Here is a 25,695-nt window from a genome sequence, read left to right as displayed (position 1 = left end):
ATGTAATACCTTGTGCAGAGTTCAAGGCTCTCATATTTAAAGACAGAGGGATTTTCTTTTCCCACAGAGTTAAAAAGAGAATGTCGTAACTAAAGACAATATTATTTTTATTAGCTTAAAATGTTTTGAGAATAACCTGAACAAGTGCAAAAAGCTCCCATGTATGCTAGTCAATACAGAATATTTTTATCTGCCATTGCAGTCTACACCATTTCTGTATAACCATCTTAAGCAAAAATATGCCAGACCATTTGGGCCTTAGGATAATGATGTTGTGATTTATTGCCCTGCACTTCCATCCTGCAGCAATTACCAGAAGAGCTGATAATGGTCTGCAATTTGTTTTCCAGAATTGGGAATAGCTGCCAGCAAGTGCTGCTCTGAGGGAAAGGCAGTGGCTGTTTACCTGCCCTGCTCAGCCAGTCCAGGGAGGACAGGTCAGTGAAACCCTTGGGAAGGCACAGCCAAGTGCCAGCCTGGTGAACTGAGAGCAGCTGTTTCTTATGAGGTGCTGCAGTGGGACCCAGCAGTACAAAAACTGATTTTTTATTAAGTTTCTATGTGAGACTTAATAAAAAATGTGAGACCTGATGAAAAGAATGGGAAATGTATCAATTTTCCTACCCTCCAGTTCACTCACATCAATTTAAGACATGTCCTCAATTCCAAGAATCAAGTGACACCACCCTGTGTTTAAAGAGCTCACAGCTCTAGCTATTGGTGGAGGTCCCTTATACTGGAATTTACTGTAAGCACTTGTCATAGCTATATGAAATCTTTATAATCCATGGGGTCAGAGATGTTTCCTGTTTTGAACTGGTTTCTTGGTGTCCTTGGTGTCAGTGTATTGAGGCTCCACACATATTTTTCAGGACTTGATCCTGCCCAGCTGTGACAACAGCTTGTCAGCTGACAAGAGATGAGACCCTGTGAATCTCAGTACAAAGGACAAATATTCATCTTCAAATATTAGATGATTTCATACTGAAAGTTTTTGGGTTTCCATTACTATCAGCAAGGTTGGTTTAGTTCCCTTTATTAGGAAAGGGATTGTAGGCTACAGAAAAGTAGTTTGACAGAAGGTGTCACAGCCTACCTCTTGGTAAATGTGTGGAGATTCCAGCACTTAATGAGCTGAGAACATCAAGTGATACACAAATATTTTGCCAACTGAGAAAAAGCTTTTCGGCCTCTCTAAGGAAAATAAAAAGTTTGTCTGTGTTGTCATTGGAGAACGAAGCTGATTTTTTTTTTTAAGAAAAGCTGCATTTGGATTAGTCTGCAGTCTGTATCATCTTCTACTGGTTCTCCTTGTGTGTTTAGACTCTGCTCTGCTGTATTCAGTACCTGGTATTTTTCATGAGCAGACGTATAGGTAGCAATCTGCTACTGGAGCATAATAGATACTGATTGGATTCTGACTTCTTTAGGCTTGGTATTCAAATTTTAGGATGGTAAAATTAACTTATAATGTGCTTTATTTTAAGGAGAACAATTAAATGGTTTACCTTCCTCACAATAATTACTTTCCTGAAACATGGCTGGAAAGAAAGAAGGAATTCCCACTGGTGAAAGTCAGAACATAAGGGTTTGGATCACATCCAGTAACAGAACTAAATCCAGTCCTGTGTTAAGATGATGCCAGGGGATTGCAGATGTCAAGCACAGGTAAGAAAGGACTCTGCATTACCATGCTTTCTTCTCTCTGCTTTCTTCTGCACTCCTGTTTGTGAGAATTCTCCCCTGCATTCTCCAAAGTCAGTGGGATCCCCAACAAGTTTTCAGCAAGAACAGGAATAGCAATGACTGCAGGCTTTTTAATGCACTTTCACTTTGGCAAGGACACATAAGTATTTTCCCACCATTCTTCTCCCCATTAGCAGCAGCAGCTCTTTTTTTTAAACCTTTTTTTGTCCCCCAGCTCATTTTGCTCCAACACTTCTGAAGGGTTACACTGAAGTCAGTCTTCAGTGAGTAACCAAAATAATCAGGTATTAATTACAGCTAAAGAACAAGGTCCAAAGTGTGATTCATTATAATTCTTCAGTTCATCTAGAGTAAATAGGACCTTATCTGTGGGGCTGCCTGGGTTTTTTCCCTCACTGATATGTGGAAACTATAGCTCAGGATCTTGGAGGAAACTTTGAACCCACTACACCAGTTTGAACAGGTCTGTGGCCTTTGGCTTTTTAATCTTTGCCTTTGTTCACTGTTAGATTTGAATGATTGCCAAGAACTGTAAAAGCCTGGAAATCGGATATTAATCTTGAAACTCTTATTTAGATTCTTTTCCCAAGGAGGATGTTGCACAATAAACATTGTCTATCCACTTGGCCATGGGAGAGTGTTCTCCACTTTTGGTTCAACTCTTATTCTCAATGATAATGGAAGAAACTCAGCACTTTGCAGGAGTAGACACTGAAGTTGCAAAGCAACATGAAGATGTCATTATTTAAATTACTGTATGGTTATTTTCATTAATATGGCTTTGCTCTCATGTTAAACCCTTTCAGTAAAAGGTATCAAAAGGTTTTGCAAATGATAATACAAGGCAAATACTTTTTTTTTTGTGTGTCTTCACAGAATAATTTGTGCTTGGGATTGTAATATTTAAGTGCCCCTACTGGTCTAACAGAAAAAATTAACCACCTGTACATTATTTTAGTCACTCTTACATTTCTGTAAATCTCTTGAGAAAGTAGGGATTTGAATAATGGTTTCATTTTAGTTCTGAATGGATATATATTAGTACTTCTATAGTTTCTATGTTAGTACATTGGAATTAGAAGTACTTTATAAAAAATACCTTTTCATGTTGGATGTTCAGTTTATAATTCACAAAATGATTCTGAAAACTCTACCTTGCATGGCAACCTTTCAGTCTTTTGCCCACATAATTCCTGTTGGTTTAGGAACTCCAGCCAGTGCTCAGTTAATATGAAACCCAGACAAATAGACCAATACAAGTGGTTATTCTCATCTATGTATGCAAATATAAATAATACTTTAGGATTATGCCTGGTAGTGTTTTTTAGCTTCAGCTGTAGTGTGTGAAGAAAGTGGGTAGTATAATCATACCTTGGTTATTTCACTAAATTTCCTTTTTGTGCATTTATTTGACAAGAAGTGGTGCTTCCATTCCATGAAGAAGGCAGTATCTAGGGCTTCTCAAGGACTTCATAAGCCTTGAACTGTCTCCTACTCTAAGGACAATAACATTAATTTTTCTTTCTGGGAGGTTTTAAGATCTGAAGTGAGCTGTTGCTGATTCCAATACATTGAGACTGGGACCAAGGCAGACCCTGATCATCTCTCTGAGGAGGTCATGCAGAAAACCAAAGGTTACTCACAACTTGGGTGAGGACACCAAAAGAAAGAGTTCAGCAAGGAAGCCTGTGTATTTCTTAAAGGTGGTGTCTTCATCAAGTGCAAATCAGGTAAGTCCAGTACAGCTAGGATTTGTCACTTGATTTCTTGAACCTGTGCTGATTTATCCTGATTTTGGTCTGACCCTCTGCTCATGACATGCTTACAAAGACCAAACTCTTTTTGCAAGTCTAATAATGTGGCTGAAACTGGTAATTACTATACATACTTCTAGAAGATCTATAATATAATTAACAGCTGCTTCGAGTTGCAAAATTACAATAAGAGAAGATTTATGTGCTTCCCTTTAACTGAAGCATGGTTTACTTCGATAAATACAATTCTGAGATAAGAATAAATGCATATTGCATTGGGCAATCTTCCCTGTGACACTGAGATATGTATTACCTCTTTGCTCCAATTATCCAAAATGATGTTGCTTTCCCTTTTTCCCTGCTTTGATTACCTTTTCAAGTGCTCTGTACCACCCTTGCCAAAGGGGTGCAATTATCCCTACAGGTTAAACCTCTTGACTTTGGGTGGAGAGGTTGTGCAAACGCGTTGCCGGTGCGGCGGCTCCGTGAATCAAACTTTCTGCCCTTTCATAACTTCTTTCATTAGGAGTCCCACCTGAGAGTCTGAAGAAGCCTTGTGGTTTGGGTAGGGAAATGACTGGATCCAGGGAGCAAGACAGCTGTTCCTGTCCTGGTCCCTCACCACTGCTGTGTTGCCAAAGATTTCTGATTTGCCTCCTTCGATCCTGGGTGTTCTAGTGCAGAAACAGTGTTCCCCAGATGTAATTGGCAGCCTTTAGGTGATTATTTACCACTTCTCTAGAACTTTGTTAGGCATAAGCTGACCTGAAGTAGTGAATGAACTGTGGCCAGGGCCTTCTTAGGCTTTGAAACTGGAGGCAGGAGCCCTGCTGGCAACAGGTCCAGCTGTTTATATTTCAGAAGCTCAGAGGATTCTCGGTTCTTAAAGGCCAGCTCCACCACTTGGAGCACATGTTCCTGACACAGCCTTAACAAAAAGATGTGTGAGAATGCCCTCACCAGAATTTCGTCTTTTTCAGGCATTGTTTCTCCAGTGGGACCAATGACTTGAATTCTTCTGCTTAGAGTTATGATTGCAGAGCTCATTACAAGAGTCTAAACTCTACTGAGGGTCTTGATTTCCACTCATGTGTAATATGATGAAGATAAATTTATTCCACTGCCTTTCAAGTCCTCAGAAGGGATTAAGATTTAAACCTTCTACTGTCCCCTCAAAGAAGGTGAACATCAACACAGCCTTGTGACTGAAAGTCTGACTAAAGCTAATAAAAACCTGTTGACTTGAAACATCCTTGTTAGTGCATGAGGAGCACTTCTGTAATCTGCCAGCCTTCAGTTCCCTCCTACTGCTGAGGTGAAGTTCACTGATTAGAAACAATACTAGATGCACTTGTGATAAACTCTTTGTTGGGCCTCTGATGTGTGCATGGCTGTGCTCTCCTGAAATGGGGAAGCACAGACTACGTGCTGTGCAGCACTGCTCACCTCGCTGAGGTAACAGCCAAAACGCCAAAGAAAAGATCATGACAATAATAATAATAATAACGATGATGATGATGATAAAAATAAAATGACATTCTTTGAAAATCCCTTGCGTTACCTTGGCTTAGCCTGAGCAATTTATAGAAAAACTCCCAGTTCCCAAATCTTGAATTGAGAAAGAAACTCCCAGATGGCAAAATTAGAGGCACAGTTATAATTTATTTAACAATGGAGTGGCTTTTTGGAGGTAAAAGAGGAAATGCTTCGGATTTAAAACATTAAAGTTGCCTGAAGCACAGAGTGAGTGGATTGATGATGATGTGGGACTCTGAGTTTGACTCTTCGTGAATCTGTCCCTATTGCCAGAATTTCAGTCCCAATTCAGAAAAATTGTAACTATTTTTTGGAAAGGGATTAGACCTAATGAAAACTTTTCTGCTGATTTTGATATGATTTTGAAAAAATGCAAACGATAATAAGCCTTAACCAGTGTATTTCCTAGTTGACTCTTGTAGTAGTAACACTGCTCTCCTTAAAAACTGCAGGATGATCTGGGACTCATCCAACTCATGCTCAAGTCTTTCCACTCAAATAGAATCCTTGGTGAAAAAAATTAGAGGTGATTCCTCAGGAAATACAATGCATTGTCTGTGATGGGTCTTGCAGTTACTCTTGCATTTATTCCAAACCTGCTACAGAATGCTTAGGGGAGCTGCACAGTATTACAGGCCTTTGTTTGAATTCTATCCTTTTTATTTTGCAGATTTTTTTTTTAATACAACAGGAGAGGGAAGAAATTTATGAAAATGCAGACCTTGTCAACATAGTTCAATTTCTTAACTTGTCATCTTGTCTCAGTTCTAACTGGAAGAGCCTGGAGAAGGCCCTATAGCCAACTTGTCAGCTCTAATCTCCCCTTCTACTCTTAGTGGATATTTTATTAACACTTTTTAAGACTGTTTTTTATTTGTTTTGCAGTCTACGTGCTGAGGCAGCAGCCAGTTTGGTTTCCTTCATCTTTCTCTCTTCATGCTCTCTGCTGCCTGGGAGAGAGGTTGGCTCTTCTGCCATCAGAGTCCACAAATCACAGCAAAAGGGATTGTTGCAGTTTTCATAAATGTGGTGTTACTTGAAAATTATAGACTGCAACTGCTTATTGCAGTTCTGTGCAATGGCTGTAAATTGGGCCCTGTATCTTTCTGGTGACAGTCATTCCCACAACAGGCCTTTTAGGAAATTGGAAGGGAAATTAAACAAGAGCAAGGGGTAGCCTTCCTTTTATCTTTGACATGCCTTCCTGAAATCCTTATCTATCATATTCAGGCAGAGATGCTGCTGAAATGGTGGTGGATTTAGATGTTGTCTGTCTCTGAAGCTACAGACTGCTGATCCTGCACACTCTTTGGAGCAGGTCTGTTGACAGGGTCTAGATACACATAAAATTGTATGAATGATGGACCACGATGACATTGCACCAGTGGAATATATTATTTTTCCATTTTCACTGTCCATTCATTTAAAAATCAGCTTTCTCAAAGCTATTTAAAAGGGTTAAGCTGAACACACTGTGGCCATAGGTAGGGAACTGTTTGCAGAGAAGATTGAGTGGTCAGTGAAGGAAGTTTACATGGTGACTTTATTGCTCTTGCCCAGAAGATAAAGATGAGTGCAATGAATGTTCTGTGTTCCCCTTTTTTTGGCAGTCTGTTCTGTGAATTGAGGCATGCAGGAGTAAACAAGCCTACCTGTTTGGTTGCTCATTCCTTGCAGGATGTGTGTGGAGTGTGGACAGCTCATCCACCGGCCTAACTGCCTGAGCCAGCACAAGGATGGTAGGTAGTGCATAGAAAACTAAATAATCCACTGTTATATATGTTATATATAATATATAATCTAATAACTATATAACACCATACAAGGAAGGAAACTGTAAATGCAAGGTGTTTTCTGAGCCTCAAAGCCTTCTTGAGGTGATGCACATTACTCACTGCCCCGTGTGCTGGGATGTGCCTGGTCCTAGTCCAGCCCTGAAGTCCTGGCCTTCCTTCAAGTTTGGTGTGATGGGAAGGGCTCCTCACCTAACCTTACCTTTCTCTTCACCACTGAGCTTGCCTGAAATGAACTCTGTGTTGACACTTGTGCAGGCAACAAGTCTGTGTCTGGAAAGAAAAGGCCGTTTTATATCTGCTGTGCAGAAGGAGAACACATGTTAATTCTGGCTATGGCAGATCCTCTAGGCCCACACCTCTGACACACCCAATATAAAGAGAGTTTAAACAAGCACTTACCCGTAAGGGTGGGAGGGATGCTCAGTTTTATCACCTCACCACACCCCAGTCCTGGTTCCTCCAGGCCCTGTTAGAACAGCCAGGTTGGTTCCCTGTGTGCAGGAAGTGCTGAGGTTTGTGTCCCTCAGCAGTCACCTGCTCCAGGGTGCTGCAAGAAAAGGGTCAGGTACAAAACCTCCATTTTGCACAGGCTGGGGGGAATCAGTCATGCTAGGAAATGATGGATTTAACAGCCTCACACATCTCAAACCAAACCAGAAACCCGACCTCAAGACACCTGTGCCTCTCCAGTGTTGCTGGTGCCTCACCTGAGCCCAGCAGGACAAACCCCAGACACGCCTGCTGGGAGCTGGCACCAGTCTTGGCTGTTCTCACCCCTCTGCCAGGGCAGAGCCTGGACTGCTCCCTGTGCCATGCTTAAAGGAGCATGGGCAAATTACAAGGCAGTTAAACCCAGTGATCCTCTTATCTTTGCTGTTAGTATTGCTTTCGATTGTTCTGAATGATAGATGGCAAGAAACCAGATTTGCTTCTGATCTGTAATACCACATGTTTACTTTTCACTAAGCCCAAACAAGGAAAACCTATAACTCTCTTTCACTTTTGTCCCCTATTTGTTTTCATGTACGAGCACAGTGCTTCAATGTTCAGGCTGTAGATGATGCCAAGGAAAATTGAAGTCCAAACCAAGAAGCTGCTTTCACTAGAACTTAGAAAAACAAATAGAGAGAGCTTTCTGTTGCTCATTTTGTTTCATTTTCAATAAATCTAAATTTTGGGTCAACTCAACCTGACAGTGTTTATCTAAATAAAAATGCAATGGTTATGGGAATGAGAGCTGTTTCTTAAAATCAGAGGAGGAGGAGACTTTGATTAATGTTTGGCTAGGAAGAAGGCAAGTGTCTAAAGCAAGAAAATTTGAAGACCTTGCCATGTTCCACTGCAGTGGATATAAATTTTATCAGTGCCTTTGAAGCAAGTAGAATCAGACTCTAAATTAGTGATTCTGCATTACTTAATAACTCTTACTCAAATCTAGTGCTTCTGGCTAACTTCAGTTTTTAGCTGGAGAGCTAACTGGAGGGGTTATTTGGAGTTGCCTTAAACCTATATGCTACTAAATGATTTACTGGATATTTAGATACCTATAATCCTGGAATTAGACCTACTGGGATATAAATCCCTGAAGCTCACAAGCAGTTAAATAATGACTAAACTGAAAAAGAAAAACCCATCTAATCCTTTCCATGCTAAGGTATGTAAGAGCACAAAATTTGCAAAATCCATCTTCCACACCAAGGAGAGTGATTACAAATGAAGGCAAGAACATTATCCAAAAATACTGGAAGCTGGAGAAGTGCTGTGATCAACTAGAACAACAAACAATTCCTGAAAGAAAGGGAAACTACATAAATATTTATGTATGTGTTTTACAAGGCCTGCACTGACACAGAGTTCCTTCTGTACATGCTTTTATCAAAATTCTCAGCCAATGGAATTCCATATGTTCATTGCAAAGTTTTCCTTTTTCTTTGCCAGGAGGGCATATCCAAAGCTTTCAGAAGGAGACTGAAACCATGGGCTGGATTTGCTAAGATCTGTCAAACTTTTTCTGCCTTATTGAGAGCAAATATGGACTGGATTGCCAAGATGGAATTTTACCAGCATGCTGTAGACAGGAGAAAGCTGCCTTAGGGCTTCAGTGGCCCAGGAACCAGGCCCTGTTTTCCACTCCCTATGGATTGGTAATACAGTTCTCATTGCAGACAGCCAAACTCAAGAGCAACATCCACAGTTCTGGTTGCATTGTGCTAGAAAAAATGGTTTTGAAGGACCTCAGCTTGATTCAGCACTAATCCAAAATACTGCACAGTGCTGAGGAAATGAGGAAGGTAAGTGTAGGGTTATAGAATGGTGCTTTGCACAGCTACTGCTGAAAGGGGCAGGGGTGTTCATTTGGTGGAGTGTGTGAGGCTGTGTGCTCAGCAGCATCTCCTGAATGGAGAGTTACTGTATGCACTGCAGGGGTCCTGTGGGAAAGGAAGGTACACACTTCCATCCCCATTCCCAAAGTGTTCCTGGAAGAGCCAACTGCTGAACTGACTGTGGTGCTTCCAGCACCTTCTCTGGTCATTCTGAAATTGATTTCATAAATAGTTCATGTCTGCCAGGTGGGCTGATGAGGACAAGATGAACTCTGAGAAGAACTGATTCTACCCTTGCTCTGTTGCAGAACCTCATCACCTTAATATTGCAGAAGTTCATCTGTGTCCTGCAGTGCTGGTGCAAGGAAATGAGGAGCAGTTCCCTCAGTAAGGTGACTTACATGTGACTAATGACAAATATTGCAGGGGCTGGCCCTGTTCCTCTTCTGTATAAATGTAATTTTGTACAAATAGTCACAATTCTGTGCAAGCACTGGAGGTATTACTTTGATCATTTGACAAAACGAGCAGAGGCAGGTAATTAATTTTGGTTATTAGGTGTTTGCCCAGTATGCACAAGTAGGAGTGGATCATGGTTACTCTGCCTCTGGGGCTATTTATTTGCATAATTTCCTTTTTTTGGTAGCAATGTGCCATCCAGACACTGGGGAAGAGTCAACTAATCCCTTTCTGGTGGAATCTGTGTGTTTACTAATACCCATGTACAGTTTGTGTGAATGTGTTTGGGGCCAGTCTCTGCCCACTGACCCAGGCTGTGTTCCCATGCAGGAGGACCAGTGGGCACCTGCCCATTTCAGGAGGGAGCAGGAGGCCTTGGCCAAATGCAGTGTGCTGGAGTCATGTGTTTCCCAAGCTGCTCCAAATCTCAAGGCAACTTTCTGTGCTTTGTCCTTCAACATATGATTTATGTTAGTGAGTTGGGGAGTCAGTGCTTCCCTTGGTGAATTTTATTCTACAATGGGAGTTACTGAAATGGAGAAGTGACAGAGGACACAGACCAGGGTTTCTCGTGTGCAGCACTGCCAGTCCTCCTCCCCTGGCTCCTCAGCATCAGGCATTAGGGACTGGCTGTTTTATGAGCCTCAGGATACATAGCAAAGCCACCAGCTCTTCTGAAACTTGCTACTAGGTCAAAAGAGCTTCCTTAGAGGTTTGTTTTTTCTTGGAGATGCACACATTAAGAGCTCCTCCAAAAATTCCAGTGAGAGCAGAAACAGATAAATGTTAAGCTTCCTTTGCATTCCACAAGAGGTCCCAGCTGGTCTTTCTCTTCCAGCAGTAACCCTGGGGCAGAAGGCAATGCTTTCTATTTCCTCTTACACTCTGCAAAACAAAACCGTAATAAGGCTTGACACAGTTGTTCTTCTCCATGTGTTGTTTGGGGGGTGTTCCCTAAAAATCTCTCTGGATGCAGGGTTGCCTGAGACATTCTAAACATTTGTCTGAAATTCTATTCAAAGTTTTATCACAGGGCTTTGCATGTGGATGAATTTCAACCATAGTTTCTATTTCACCTGATTTTTAAGGCCAGCAGGAGCCATTATAATCATCTTGGCTGAGTCTCATAAGCCAGAGGGTTTTGCTTAGTGATTGCTGCATGGAGCTTGTGGTAGAGCTTGAGCACACAGTTTAGAAAGGCATTCAGTCTTGATTTAAAAACTCAAGTATAGGGAGTTTGTCCTGGATAGTTTTCTACCTACCTTGGCTTGTTCTTGTGGATCAATTGTCTGAGTCACAGAATTTAGGCTGTACAAGAAAAGGAAGCAAAATATAATGGTGTCTCCCTTCACAACCTAAGCCTCACATGAGACTGAAAATTGAGTATGTTGAGATTTACTTTTTGCAAATCCGTACACAAGTAGTTTCAGATTTCACAGAAATACACATTAAAAAAAAAAGACTCCCAGAGAGCTGGAGCTTTTTCTTTAAAATATTTGTAGTGAGCTTCCCTATATGTTTTAAACACCATCATTTTTATGGCTGTTGAAGTGTTTATTTATGAACTTGGGGGCTTGATACTGGGAGATAGAGAGGCTGGAAAAAGAAAAAAGATGCTGTTCAGGAAGCCAACAGAGAACTAAGAGCTGAAAATTTGTTTTCAAAGAAAACATGAGAGTTGCATGTGGTGAAAAAGTGTCTGGATCTGTGGTGGTTGTACAGTCAAACTCTGCCTGATTGGAGCTGTAGCCTTGTGTTCCAGTCCAGCCCCTGTGAGCTTGTCCTGGAAGTTTGCTGAATTCACTGCATTCCCTTCTCTGTTGGTAAATGGGGTCCCAATGTTCAGATTTCATGCCTCACTCTGAGTTTGTTTGCTCAGTATGGGTGCACGTGGCACGAGCTGCACGGAGGTGACCTCAACCTTTGCTGGCCTCTTGGCAAGTGTTTTGGCAAGGAGCAGCTGCAGGCAACACCACCTTTTGCCTTCCTTCTTAAGTTGGACCATGGCAGGAGCATTTCCTTCGACATCAGGGAGTGCTGAAGGTTCCTTGAGGAACATTCTGGCTCTGAGCCACGAGAACTCTACTGTGAGAGAGAAGGACAAACACAGGGCAGGGCATCAAAAAGTTATGTAACATTGGACAAGTCCAAGTTAAGGTCCTGTGATAATGAAATAAGCATTGTTCATAGGAGCAATCATTTTCTTGGTTGGTTGGTTGGTTGGTTGTTTGTGGTTTTCAGTTTTTTCCTTTCATACTCTGTAAGTGTCATATCAAAGTTCAGAAAGGAAGTCTCTGCTAACAAGCATGGGGAAGAAAATGTTATCAGCTGAAGGCCAAGTTAATAAAGAGTTGCCTGTTTATTTAAGACTTTGCTTGTGGATGGGAAGAATAATTGCCTCAACAGTTGATTAGGCATCAATATCTGTAACAGCCATTACACCACTGGGAACTTGTGGGTAGCTGGTGTAGAACTGGCTATAAAACTGGGTGCTGTTTGACCTTAAGAAACCTTAAGAAACCTGAAAAAGCCAGGAGGTGGTTAGGAACACAAGGGTGTTCTGCAGGTGCTCCTACAGCCTCTCCTCTGCTTTTTTTTGTCCAGATTTTACTCGATGAAAATTACTTTCATACTGAAAAGTGGAACATCTTTGACTATCCAGACTTAAACTGAATTCAAGTGTTTCATTGTCAATAAGTTAAAGGTTTCATCTTTTGTAGGTTTATCAGTCACCTAAATATCCAATCTTTCAATGTTTAACTGATATGTGGACTATAATGTTTCTGTTTCTTTAATGAGGAGCATTTTATATGTTACATAGGGTACTTGTTTTTAAAATGTGTTCATTTACTAATATAGTTCTTCTCTATACTTACATGAGACAATATCTGAATCACCCCATGATGCTGGGTAGTTTTTAATTATATGTAAATGTCAATATAGTACATACATACCTAAGTACACAGTGAAGTTCTAGGAGAGTGAGATGTTCACCACAGCTGAGTGGTGAGAACAAGAACAGCTCTCCTCATGTGGAAACAAGAAATCAGAGGGAAAAACCCCTTCTTCTCTGCATTTAATCTCAGGATTGATGAACGTCCCAGGTTATGTAGAAGGAGATTTCATTGCCTTGCCCAGCATCCCCAGTAGATATCCTCATGTCAGTGCCATTATTGGCAGTGACTCTGCTGGGAACGTGTCTGTGCTGCACGAGCTGCAGCTCTGCAGGTGCGACTCACTCTGACCCACTCACACCACAGGCAGTGAGAACTTCCTCAAGGCTCCAATTATTTCCATCTGCTAGAGGAAGGATGCATTTGACACAGGTGTCTGTTGGCCTTTCCAACTCTGAGTGGCCTCTCTCCAGCTGGCTCAGTGGTGGGACTATCCACAGAGGAAAGGGGAAACATCCCTGTGTGCACACTTCCTTTCAGAGCAAATCTTTATGCTGTGAAGAACCCAAGATATTTCAGCAAGCTTTGGATTGGTTTTCTAGACAAAAAGTTTGATGCGGGTATTTGCTGCCCATTTTATCCTAAACAGTCTGGAAGAGATGGTTACCATATCCTCTAAACTCTTGACTCAGTAGGCTCAGAACAATGTCCTCTCTTTTTAAAATTTAAACTGAAGAGAACCCAGCATGCTCTAGCTTTGCTTCTCAAGTTTTGCCCTTTCATTTCTTTTTTTTCCTTACAGGCACAAGCCTTAAGCACAGGTGGCTGCTGTGTTTTTTTTATTTCTGATGATAGCTATTGACCTGCCAACTGGGTATTCTCTTGGTAATAGTAAACAGGTTCCTAATGGCTAAACTTTCTTCCATTTAAATTCTGTAGTCCAAAAATAATCCAGTTTTTTATTAACCAGGGAACATATTATTAAACACATACATCATTTTTACCAGACTCTACCTCTGTAAACCTAAGTAAGTTTTAAGTCAATGTTTTAGGGTTTTGTTGTTTTGATTTTCTTTCTCTTTTATATAAAAAAAAAATGGGATAGGCCTCCAAACAATGGAAATTAAAAAGTGAATTTAGTGATTTGTGTGTAAGTAGAAGGCCTGGGAGCTAGAAGCTATACACAATTTTGACAGTGTGTTTGAAATTACATGAGAAAGAGTATCTGTCTGACAAGTAGCAGACTCCTTGCTGGTTATGACAGACTCAGAATCAATAGGTGATTTCAAGGAGTGTACTTCTCTGGATTATCTTGTTTTATATGACACCTAGTGTTTTGGTTTTTTTCCTATTTACATAACTTGTTTAAGTTGTAAAAATCCATTATACTTTCTCAGCTATTAAAAGAAAGGGGAGGCCTTCCTGGCATCAGCTGGATGACCCCTTGAGTTAACTGATTATGAAAATATCAGAGCTTTCTTACGCTGATGTGGTCTGGGCAGAGCCCTTCTGGTACAGCTGAACCATATGGAATTTATATCTCAGTCAGTACATGGGAAAATGAGATTATTTACTCCAGGATATGGTAATGCTCTCACTGACTCTCTGAATCTTTGTGAATGAGTGTGAATGCTCAGGGAATTGACAGGCTGCTATCACAGGCTCTGCCCAAGTGCAATCCAGCAGGCTCTGGTCAAGCTCTTGCACACGCTGCTCTGCCAAAGGACTTCAGCCCTCACCTACAACGTCCTTGTTTTTCCATTACTAAGACTTTCCCAAACATGCAGAGCCAAAGGGACATATTAACACATGCCTGCATGCCACAAGGCACAGCATGTCTCTGGGAGCAGGAAACACGCTCCTTGTTTAACAATGGATGGAGCTCTCTGCCTTTGTTTTTCACCTGAGTTAATCTTGGCCACCTTACTTGTGTCATTTAGCTCACCTAATGTGTTATGTGAGTGAACTGTAGCTGGCCAGAATTTCCAAATTTCCCTTTCCCACAATAATGGGAAAAGACAGCTTTAGTTTTCCTCATTTGGATGTCACCTGGGTACAGTCCTGTCCTGTTGTGCACTTCCAGAAAAGTCTGTGGGTTCAGCATTGATGATACAACTCATCAGGACATCCCTTGGCCTGGCTAAAAATCCATGTGTTACTACAATTAGTAACTTTAACCATTGGCATGGCTGCTGCTTCTCTTCAGCAAAATTGTACTTTCCTTCTCTTTTTTCAAAGTATATTCCTACTCTGCCTTAAAAGATGCATATTTTTCTACCTTTCTACCTATCCAAACTAAAAAAAAAAAATCAAAATGTGATTTTCTGGGTTGTTCATTTCTTGAAACAATCCATGACCACAAATGGGTAGTCCCAATGGAGATGAAGGCAGAAGGCTCCAGAGGAATTAATTCTAAATGGCATGAAGATCAAGTGGCCTAATCTAGAAATGTGGTCTGGGCCAAATTGTAGTTGTGTAGGTTTTTTATTATCTGGTAATTTTTAGTGAGAGAAGACTGCTCACTCAAAAATATTTCCTTATTTTTCTGGATAATTTTAGTGTATTTGGAAATTTTCCTTGTTCTTCTTCAAGAGATGTTTTTGAAAATGGTAGTGTTTTAGCCATTTGTGATATACAGCCCCCTCTCAATACATATAAAAGTTAATAAGTGTATTTCTGCTTTAGTATAAATACAAACTTCTAAATCCACTTGAGCTTTTCTCATGAATAATGGAAACTGACCCCAATGGGAAGAAGCAGAAGGGAGAGAAAACATGGACATAATTGGTTCAGGGATGGGAGAGCAGTGCCAGAGAAGGGACTGCTGCAGAAACCTTTCCCTAGCCAGGTGTCCCTGTAGCAGGGCCCTTCCTCCTGGAGCCATCCTTCACATTACACCCTTTTTCACTGCTTCTCTTGCAGGGGTGCTGCTGGGGGGGTCCCTCACAGCTGACTTGAGCAGAGCAAACGTGGTGTTGGGCTGCATGGCTTCCACCTCTGCACTCAGTGTGGAATTTGGGAGCTCTGTGGGGCACCCAGTGCTGCTTGTTAGCCTGGCCTCACATCTCAGCAGCAGCCTGGCCAAGCCCCTGCTCTTTGTGCCTCTGCTGTGCCCCAGACACCACAGGCACAAGTAATTTTGGGTAAGTCTGTGCTGAAGTTTGATTTAAAAAATCCCTCTAATAAGTGCAACAAAGGAACAGGAAAGATCCCTTTGGTGGCTGAGCCAGCTTAAATGAGCAGAATGCTTTCTAATTAACAATCCAGTGGTTCACTTCACATGCTTGGCTTTCTATGAAGTGAAAAATACCTTTAAAGCATTCAAAGGCATCTTTGTTTTAAAGGAGCAGAGAAGTGCTGCTCCATCCACTGACCACCACCATGATCCTAAGGCCATGTGGCCCCAGGTCACTCTTGCAAAAAGGTTGCCAATATTTTCTCAGCAAACTCTCTATTGATTGCATAAATACAGTACAGTACCCATGAGGTAGTGTTGACCTGTCACATAGTAAAGATGTGGCAAGCCCCATAATTCATTACCAGTTGGAAATAGAACATCATTGGAGAGATAAGGATAACAATGACTTTCCATCCAATGATAAATTACTAGCAGCTGCATTATTTTCCCTCACTTATATATGGCTCTCTTTATTGAATTTAGCTTGAGATAAATAAATGATCTGCCAGGAGCCTGGTTAATATTACTTCTCTGGGACCCATTTCAGGCCCAACTAGGCTTTTGCTGATAATATCTTTAAGCTTTTCAGTAGGGAGAGACATAACATTTGTTTCTGACAAGAACCCTATGTCGCCTTATCTGTTTCATTTGAAAGGCCGTCGACCTCAGCTTCTTTAGTTAAAATGAGAGCTTTACTGGAGAGGCTAAGTTCTTGAACTTGACTCTCTCCTTACAATGAGATTATATGTCCTGGTTGTAAATTTGAAGCCACACATGATATACAGTTATTCTTAGCATTTCCTGTTGATCACAGGGTGGTATTGATTGGTCCCCACTTTTGAATCTTTCTCTGATTTGTTTGGAAAGGAACTCCACGGTTTTTTTATTATTATTTTTCACCCCACAATAATTTGTGAGCTTGTTGATGCACACTCATATTTAACTTCAGCCATTTGTTCCATTTGCAAATGACAGTGGGTTTTTTTCACAACCTCTCCCTCCTTCCTCCACCTTAGGAAAGACATCTTAAACATGCCCACTTGGTTAAAAATAAAAAAAGCCTAAGAACAAAAGATTAACTCTTTCTGTGAATCAAGATTCCAAAGAAGGCAGTTGAAGCCCCACAGTTTTTTTTCTTACTGCTAATAATTCCTGTATTGCTTCAGTGATCCTGACTTTACAGGTTCCTTAGGAAAATTTGAAGCAGGGAGGGGATGGAGTGGAGGTGTGAGGCAGCAGGCGTGATCAGCCTGCACTGCACTCCTCCAGTTACTGTTTGGATACCTCCATTGTGGTATTTTTGTTATTTCTGGGAAGCCCAATCATCAGGTTTTAGATTAAAATCGGACAACTGCCATCTTTCATGCAGCGTGAATTAGAGGAAATTAAACCCAACCACTTCTGATAAATCCTCTCATAAATAAACTGGCTGGTGGTGTTAGATATGAGTCCAGCCACAGTTTGATTCACATTGTAGTGAACAAAGAGCAAGTTCTGTCTATTTTAATGCTCCATCATCGTTATTGTTATTTATACTACAGGAATGCCTGAAGGCTCCAGCTGAGTTTGGAGACCCCATGTGCTAAGTGCATAATCAGACTTGCCTGGAAGGGCTTGCAGTAGGAATAAGGTAGAAAAAAGGGGGAGAAGAAACTGTTACACCTTCCTGTGCCTACTTTACAGTCAGCAAACTGAGGCTCAAGGAAGGAAAGCAGTCAGCTCAAGGCAGTGAGGAAAGTCTTTGGCAAGGTTGGCATCTTCCAAAAGATCTTCTGAGCTTCTGCCAAGTGCCTTGATGTAAGATCCTTTCCTACAGCCTTTTTGGGGGGTCACCTGTCTGCTTTATGCTTTCCCACTAGGCAAAAGTTAAAAGATAAAATGGGAATATGACGATAAATCTCTTTTATCTGATGTTAGAAGAATTCGTGGTTAGAAAAAGAGGCGCACCCTAAATAGCATTTGCATAAGTTCATGTAAAAGAAGATATAATCTGTGTGCATTTTAATTTTAATTTGAACAATGTCTTGTCTTGAAATGAAATAAGGAAAATTTGCCTTTTTATATAATAGGAGTAGTTTTGGCATGTATTGGCCATTTACCCTGAAGAAGATAAAAAAAATCTTGTACAATGCCCCTAAAAGGCAGAAAGGTTAATATTTATTAAATTAGAAAAATAGGACAGTCATGTAACATGCAGTTGGTGTAAGCCAGAACCCATTCTTTATCTTGAGAGATTGACAGGATCTTCTCACCAATAATTATTAGCTAAACTCTTCAGAAATTAATTTCACTTACAATCACAACACAGGCAGCAGGGGAAAAAAACCAGAAAGGGGGTGGACATGAAATAAATTATTTGCTGCCAAAGAATGAGAATGCTTTTCCATTTCTGCTGTGCTGCCATCAGGGTGGGATTCACACACTTGCACAAAGCCAAATTAAAGAGGCTTCATGCAGGGCTTTCCACAGAAGACTGAATTGACTTTGTGCCCTTGTGTATACTTGGTGTGTGAGCAGAGGGAGGGGAGGGGACTGCAGCAGTTGTAGCAGCCTCCAGAGTGAGCTGGGACAGCTGTTCCAGGGGGTTCTGACCAGAGATTCCAGTAGCTTTGTCACCAGATTTCTTATCTCATTTCTGTGTGGTGATCCCTTTGGGCCTGGAGGTTGCAGGGATTGCTTCTTGGAGGGGTGAAGTCATCAGACATCCCCCACTTCTATCCAAACCATGTAATTGCAGCAGGGAAGGGTGATACATATCACTGGAAAAGTTTGCTCCAGTGAATCATTCTTGCTAAGAGCCTGGGCAGTGGTGTGGGTAAATGCAGCCTCTCCTTTTTGTGAGCCTCAGAAGTGGAATGCTGAAGTCACTTGACCAATGTGAAAGGAGGTTCAACTGGGAATAAAACCATTTTGGATTTGATTAGTAGAGCACACCTCCTTTGCTGGCTAAGAAGGGACTGCTTTTTCCTGGCACATGGGTAGTGCCTGGGTTACCAACCACATTCATCAGTACCATTTCTCTGTACTTTGCTCACTCTGCCATGGAGGACTCTTGATCCATATTGCTGTTCCCACAGAAATGGTTTTTCTATACAAACCATCCCTATTACTCAAAGTAGTTTCTTGATCTCCTATGAGGCTATCAGAGAATTTTGTCAGTGAGCTGCTGAGAGGTTTCACAGCATTGCTGTCAGTACCTATTTGACAAGGATCTTCTACAAACCCTGGCAGAGGAAGTGTAGCTTCTGTATCTACCTCTAAATCTGGTTTGATTTGGTTGAACCATGGATTCTTTCTCTTTTGATGTTTTGTCAGTCTCCACTCTGACCACCTGTGGGCAGTGACACTGCAGTAACTCTCCTGCTGGTCCCTAGATGCCACCTTGACAAGCAATGAGACCCACCTTAGGTGATGATTTTTATACCTGTCATGGGAGTCACTACCTTTCCAGCTGACCTACAGCAGCAGATCACTGAGCTCTGTGGTTCCTGCCAATGCCAAGTGTGCAGATTTAACCTCCCTGGCTCAGTGGTGGTTCCAGAGTGATGTGGTGTCAGTCACTTGCAGTGTTGCTCACAGGGACCTGGGCCAAGGCCAACAACTCCATTCATGTTATTGGCTGAGTAAGAAAAAAGCCACTGGTGCTGACCTTGTCATAAATCCACAGCCCCTGTCCCCACGCCACCAGCTGTCCAGACCAGCCTTTTAAGGGCTGATTGTATCTGCATTCTGGTTGCTAAAATTGTTTGGTTCTTTTGTTCTTTCAACTCTGTGGTCTCAGAGGAGCAAATTTCTCAATAATTTTTCCTTCTCATCTCCACTGTGTGCTGAGTGCCAGCAAGGCTGGAGAACAAGGCTGTCTTTAAATGAAAAAGCCCTGCCTTTTCCTCCTCGCAGTCATACAGGTTAAACACGACTTCTCGCTTCTGTCATTCATCCTATTAAGAAAACCCTCGACTGCCAAGCTCACCCTCATTTGCCAGTTTCCAGGGGATGGCAAGCATTTATACCTGAATCATAAACCCTGAAGGAAGGGCCTTATGTGATGTGGTACACCAGGCTTAATGGGCTGGTCTGTGCAGCTGCAGCACCTTGGGTGAAAACTTCAACAGTGCCTGTTAAAAATAACAGCTTGATGTTGCCTGCACTGTGCCGAAGGACATGGCTGTTTATGTTTACAGACCTTGCACTTCACTGCTGCACTGGTTCTTTGGTGGCAGGATCTAATGGAGCCGTGTCCCAAACTGGTTGGATTCAGTTTGAAATTCCAGCTCTGCAGCAAGACTGAATGAGGTCGGACCAGTTATCACCCTCTCTCGCCTCACTTGTAGGATGGAGATGCATTAATGTGTTGATGATGTAAGACTGAAGGAAGACTTTGCTTGTAGCCATTATTGCTGAACCAGTTGTTCTGATGATTTATCCAGGAGTCCCTAAGTGTCCTTATAAATGTAAAATTTCTCTCTCTCTTTTTTTTTTTTTTTTTTAATTCTCGAGCAGATGGAAGACTTAGATGGAAAGAAATAAAAAACATAATTTGCCAAAGCCCTCAATTAATCATAATCAAGTTTGTGCATGTTATACTCTACAAGGGTAACAACAATGAAACACAAGGAGAAAAGGATGCTTTCCTCAGGCAGTTCTGGAGACATAAAAGCAATAAAGAAGCATACTTCAGAATAATGTGGAGATATATGACTGCACTAAATAAAAATGCTTCTTTAACGTACTGTAAAAATAAAGATGTTTAGGTAGATTTATCATTCTTGTTACAAACACAAATTGATCCCTTGGACTACACCACTGGCTCTGAAAGTATCCAAGGGATGGTTGCAGCCCACTATTTTCTGTAATTACTCCAACATTGTTTTATTTGTTAAAGAGCTAACTGGATTATTCCTTCTTTTCACTCCAAGGTTAATATATCATGCAGATATGGATTTTTTACTTTTACACTATATTCGAGCCATATTTTAATTTGGTGTACTGAGAGGAACGGTTTGCTTAGTATTTTCATGAGTCACATCTAAACCTGTGAAAAGACATTTTTAAAACTGGTTTTACAAATAGCAACACGTGGTAATTGAAAGCCACCCCACTCCCCAAATCCGCTCTTGATTGACTTGAGAACATTCAAGACCAGTGAGATTCGTTTCTGCAGCTTCATTCAACTATTGCAATGAGCAAATGAAACAATTGTTTTATTTGTAAGAGGAGATTATCCCTTGAAGGCAGATAGAAGGATACTGCCCACAGAACCCCATTTGCAGGCACAAAGAGCGCTTAGTCAATTTTTGGCAGTGATACTGAAGCTATTAGTTTTGGATATGAGTTCACTGATGTTCAGTGCTGTAGATTTCCAGTTAGTTCATGAAGGGCCTTTAAAATTACACACAGAGCTTCATTAATTGCTTCAGAAAAGAAGCAACAAATATCAGGCCCTTAAAGTGTGTGTGCACAGAATGGCCATTGATTTCAATGAATGTTCCCCACTGGAGGGCTGGTCCTATGTCCTGGGAAGGCAATCACAGTTTGTACAGTAGTTGCATCAGCATTGCCTCAAAGTACAAGGGCTTCTGCAGGATCAGGCCCTGGAAGCTGTAATTTATTTTTTTTATCTCTTTCATTCTTTTTCTTTCTTTCTCTCTTTTTAATTGTCTATATACATGGTTTATATACATGTCCTCACACATACATATATATATTCCTGATTCACTGCATTTAAAGTTTAACAGTTAATGTGTTAAATTAGAGACCAATACAAGATGACAAAGTCAGGGCCTTTCAAAAGAAAAAAAATAGAAATCCAGTTCTGTGGTCTTGAAGGATTTGTTTTGAATAGTGCAGGAACATTTGTTCTGCAACCAGCTATCCATAAAGGAGAATTTCCTATGCCTTCCTTGCAAACGGCACAACCTCATGTGATCCCTGATCACAACAAATTGATTTATTTAAATAAAAATAATGATCTTCTTTCCTTTCCCCAGCCCAAGCAGCAAAATCCCATGTAACCCCAATCAGCAAATTGATACAGTTATCTTCTTTTGCCCTCCTTTCTCCAACCCAAACAATACCACCCTTGATCCCCAAGTAATAGGAAAATGATTTATGCAAACAAAAATAATTATCTTTCTTTGCTCTCCACCCTCTGACCGTATAATCTCAGAAGCTCCTTGTTTAACAAATTGATTTATTTAAATTAAACAAATAGTGATCTCCTTTTGACCTCTGTGGAGCACCTCTGTGGCAGACTCCTACCACTGCAACCATCTCACCCATATGCTTAGAAGGATGTGTTTTAAAATATAACAGCACTTCAAACTAACCTTGATACTTTGTGACTCCTCTAAGCAAAGCTCTGTTCTTGTGAAATGAAATTAGGACACGTGCCATCTGAAAATTAGGAAAAGTAAGTTAAATGTCACTGGACATCACTAGCAAAACTTTAAAGGAGCAAGAGGCAGAGTCCTGCTTATCAGTGATTTCATTGACATGATCTTGGTCCATGTTTGATAGTCCTGAAGGTGTATAAATACACATATAGGTACGTGTTATCTGTGTAGTTTTTTCCTGTGCTGGTTTTATTTTAATTTGTATTTTCTGTGCTGTCCAACCCGATGCCTCTGTTTTATGCAGCTGCTACTTAAACAGTCATTTGGGCATTACACAGAATTACATAATTATATGTGCCATAAGCAAAAGTGCAAATAGTCCCACTTAGCACCTAATCAGATGATATCTGTTGTGAAATGCTGGCAAAGAAGCCAATAGATATGACTGACTTTGCTGTTAGCTCTGCTCCTTTGGAGGCCAGTACGGGCTGCAGCTGGAGTTTGGCAGAGATGGAAGAGGGATTAAGTGATAGTGGGGGCCTGAGTGTATTGTGTACAGGAACATTCTTTCCTCCACCACTTTCTGTGGTGTGCCATGCTCCGAGCAGGACAGTGGTGTTAACCAGTCTCCCAGATTTTGAAATACTTTGGTTTTTTGCAGTTCATTCACACTCTGTGTCTGCTTTGGTTTCGGACCCACATTGCTCCCCGACAGAAGACAGTGACATGATAGGAGTGGTGACACAAGGCTCTTACTGTTACATTCAATAATTGATTCTCCTGGATGGATTGTGACTCCCTAAAGGTTGCAAAGAGAGGTAAGAATGATTGGACAGCTTCAAAAACATTAGTTCCTTCCAAAGTCAGAAAGTTTTTACTTCTTTGCATCATTCTCCTCCATGGTCTAGCACTCTTTGGGGCTCTTTGGAAATACATGGGAAAATCATTAAGGGCGATTGTTTTTATTAACCAGGCATTTTCTTAGTTCATTTTTGGGTTATTTAGAGTGTTTTTTTTTTTTTTTTTAATGTTCAACACTGAGTTGGGAATCACCATGTGAAAAAGCTGATTGTGTCAGTTTTTATGATTGTCACAAACTCTACATGGGAAATTCAAATGAAAAGGAAAACATTGTAGAAGCTGCTAAGTTGCAAAATAGAAATATAGATACCTCTGAAGTTTTTCAAATCCCACCTTTGCTATTTTGTCCATTTGAAATATAATTTTTATTCTTCCAAAATCCAAATAATTGAGGTTTTTGCATGTGAACACCTTTGGAGATATGATCTCAGAATATACTTGGATATTAATTTCAGAATATTCTGTTTCAAAGTTCAGTCCTTCCCATGCATTTTAATTACCTTTACTCCTGACTTGCACAAGTAAAATGAGGTGAGACTCACGCTATAACATTATGCAAAAATGCTCCCATAAAAAAAATAATAATCGTGCTCTGAAATTATACCTGGACGGTTATTAGAGCTGCAGCCTTTTAAAGAATTCAGCCACTGTCTATTGTCTTGCCAGAGAGGCAAGTATTTCTACAGATGGCTTGGAATTAGTAGGACATGAAATAATGTCAATGGTACTGGTAAGAGGATTAACCAGCAGTTCTGATGTTATTGAACGGTTTGCAGAGACCATATTAAACAGCCACATCAGTCCACAGGTCAGCCCTGCAGTTCTTCAGCTAAGCAAACACAGATGTAGGACTCCCTTTCATGGCCATCATTTCATGCCTTTGACATATGTTAGGCTCTTGGGACTCTGTGGCATATTTACAGCCTGAAGATTAAAGGTTCCTTTTCTTAGATCCTTAGTGGACACCGACATCTAAGTCGGCAGCAAAAGGAAAGGCAGGAACCCAGGACACTGGGGATGGACCCAGCAGCACAAATGTCTCAGTGAGGAATTAAGCTGCTAGGAAGTTCCCTGATGAAATGCTGGGGCCTTTTTCAGTTGCTGACAAAAATTTTCCTCAGAAATCCAGTCAGTTTTAAATCTCTTTTTCGTTTGGGTTGATCTTGTCTGTGTTTTGCCAAAGCTGCCTATGGAGTTGCAGTGGTTGAATTTCACAAGGAGAGAGGGTTCAGCTCATGTCAGCACTGCCAGGCCACTCTGCTTCTTCAAAGTTTCTGCAAATCTGTTGGGACTGCAAATGGGCCAGAAGAAATTGAGGGAACAGTTTGTCTTACAATATTTCTGTTTCTTTTCTATTCAAACAGAAGCTTTGGCAGTTCTTTATTATTTTCCTCAGTTTTTTTGTTTCTCTGAAAGTAGGAGTCAGAAATGAAAAAAATAAATAGCATAACTATGTGATGAACAGGTATCTTTTAGATACACAAAATACTTATTTATGTATGTCTAGTGAGAACAGGGTGGGACAGGTTCTTCTTGTCTATCTGAATAGTTTTACCTGTCTCAATCCTGAAAACTTGTCAGTTTTCAGATAAAGATATAGGTATAGACTTGCTATGTTCAAAGTAGAATTCCTGAATGTAGAGGTTGCTGACAAAGAATTTGTATAGAAAGAAGATAAATCAAGTGATAAAATACAGAGCTTTTGCTCAAGAATTACTTAACATGGTGCAAATTTTAAGTGAAATTTCCAGCATACAACTGCTCCATGTGTAGCCACTTCTTCCTGAAAGAGGAAATAAGCACTCAGCCAGAGAGTGTAACAATGAATTACATTCAACCTAGAAGTGCTTTAGCATGTCTTCAAGAGCTGCTGCCTGCTTCAGTGATGGATTATAAGTTAGCATGGAATCCCACAGGCATGGCAAGGTATTTATGGAGTGTTCTGATTGCTTGGACACTCCCAACAAATGTAGAGTCAGAGCAGAAATCGGAGTATCACTGTCTCCCACTTTATTTTATTTATTTATATTTAGCGAGTGCTGGAATATTACAAACCACCAAGCACAGCTGTAGCTGGGATATACTTTCCAAAGCTTATTTACAGTAGCTCTCACTCACAATGGGTAATGGTATATTACTCCATAAGTAGTTCCATTGATTTCAAGAGATCCATTAGAGAGGTTCCACTTCTTGTACAGCTGAGTGTATCTCCATTTGGTCCCGTGGTTGAAATGCAGAAAGAGCTCCTTTACTGCTGTGTTCTTAAATGCATCAACAGTTTGACAAGAGCCCTATACCAAGCCTTCCCCCAAAAGCTCATAATAATGCAAAATACTAAAGAGGCTGGAGGGATAAGGTTTTTCAATATTTTATTTCCTTGCAGAAGCAGCGATACATGTTCTTCAGTTATATATAGATGAATGTTCATTCCATGTGCTGTTTTCAGCTGTGTACTTACACCAGTCCAAAATCCCAAAGAGGAAAGTAAAAGCTGAGATTCACATCAGTAGCAGAGAACATCAGGTGATGTTGATTTAAAGAAAACATTAATCAATCCAGATTTGCTTGGAACGGGGCCCAGGTTCACTCATCAGGTTGGTGAACCTTAGCAAATGTTTCTGTGAATCTGTTCTGTGTTTTGACTCTGTAACATGATCTGAAATCATCTGAGTTTCATGTGGTTTTGTTGTGCACGTTTGGAACGCTCGTGGGGCGAATCCAGGGAAAGACAGAGGTGCTGAATTTTGCATGACGTGGTAAGGTAAGAAGTGTTTCACTCTTCCTCACACTCCCTGACACCAAAGTGAACAACAGTTGATGCTGTCAGCACAGTTTTAAAAGAGGAGACAATCAC

At 40.9% G+C, this 25,695-nt stretch overlaps 1 long non-coding RNA gene across 1 annotated transcript in view; it reads left to right on the top strand.

The window, feature by feature from the left end:
- Positions 1 to 25,695, top strand: part of LOC127060050 (uncharacterized) — a 43,117-nt gene that overhangs the window by 6,452 nt on the left and 10,970 nt on the right. Inside the window, exons 3-10 of the long non-coding RNA XR_007778588.1 lie at positions 351 to 437; positions 1,488 to 1,668; positions 3,239 to 3,437; positions 6,608 to 6,736; positions 8,732 to 9,084; positions 9,426 to 9,509; positions 22,642 to 22,798; positions 25,225 to 25,602. This is a non-coding gene — a long non-coding RNA (uncharacterized LOC127060050). The remainder of the gene's footprint in view (positions 1 to 350; positions 438 to 1,487; positions 1,669 to 3,238; positions 3,438 to 6,607; positions 6,737 to 8,731; positions 9,085 to 9,425; positions 9,510 to 22,641; positions 22,799 to 25,224; positions 25,603 to 25,695) is intronic.

Source organism: Serinus canaria, chromosome 11 (assembly GCF_022539315.1).
Source record: "Serinus canaria isolate serCan28SL12 chromosome 11, serCan2020, whole genome shotgun sequence".
Classification (NCBI taxonomy): domain Eukaryota; kingdom Metazoa; phylum Chordata; class Aves; order Passeriformes; family Fringillidae; genus Serinus; species Serinus canaria.
This window is presented reverse-complemented; position numbering and strand designations above follow the sequence as displayed.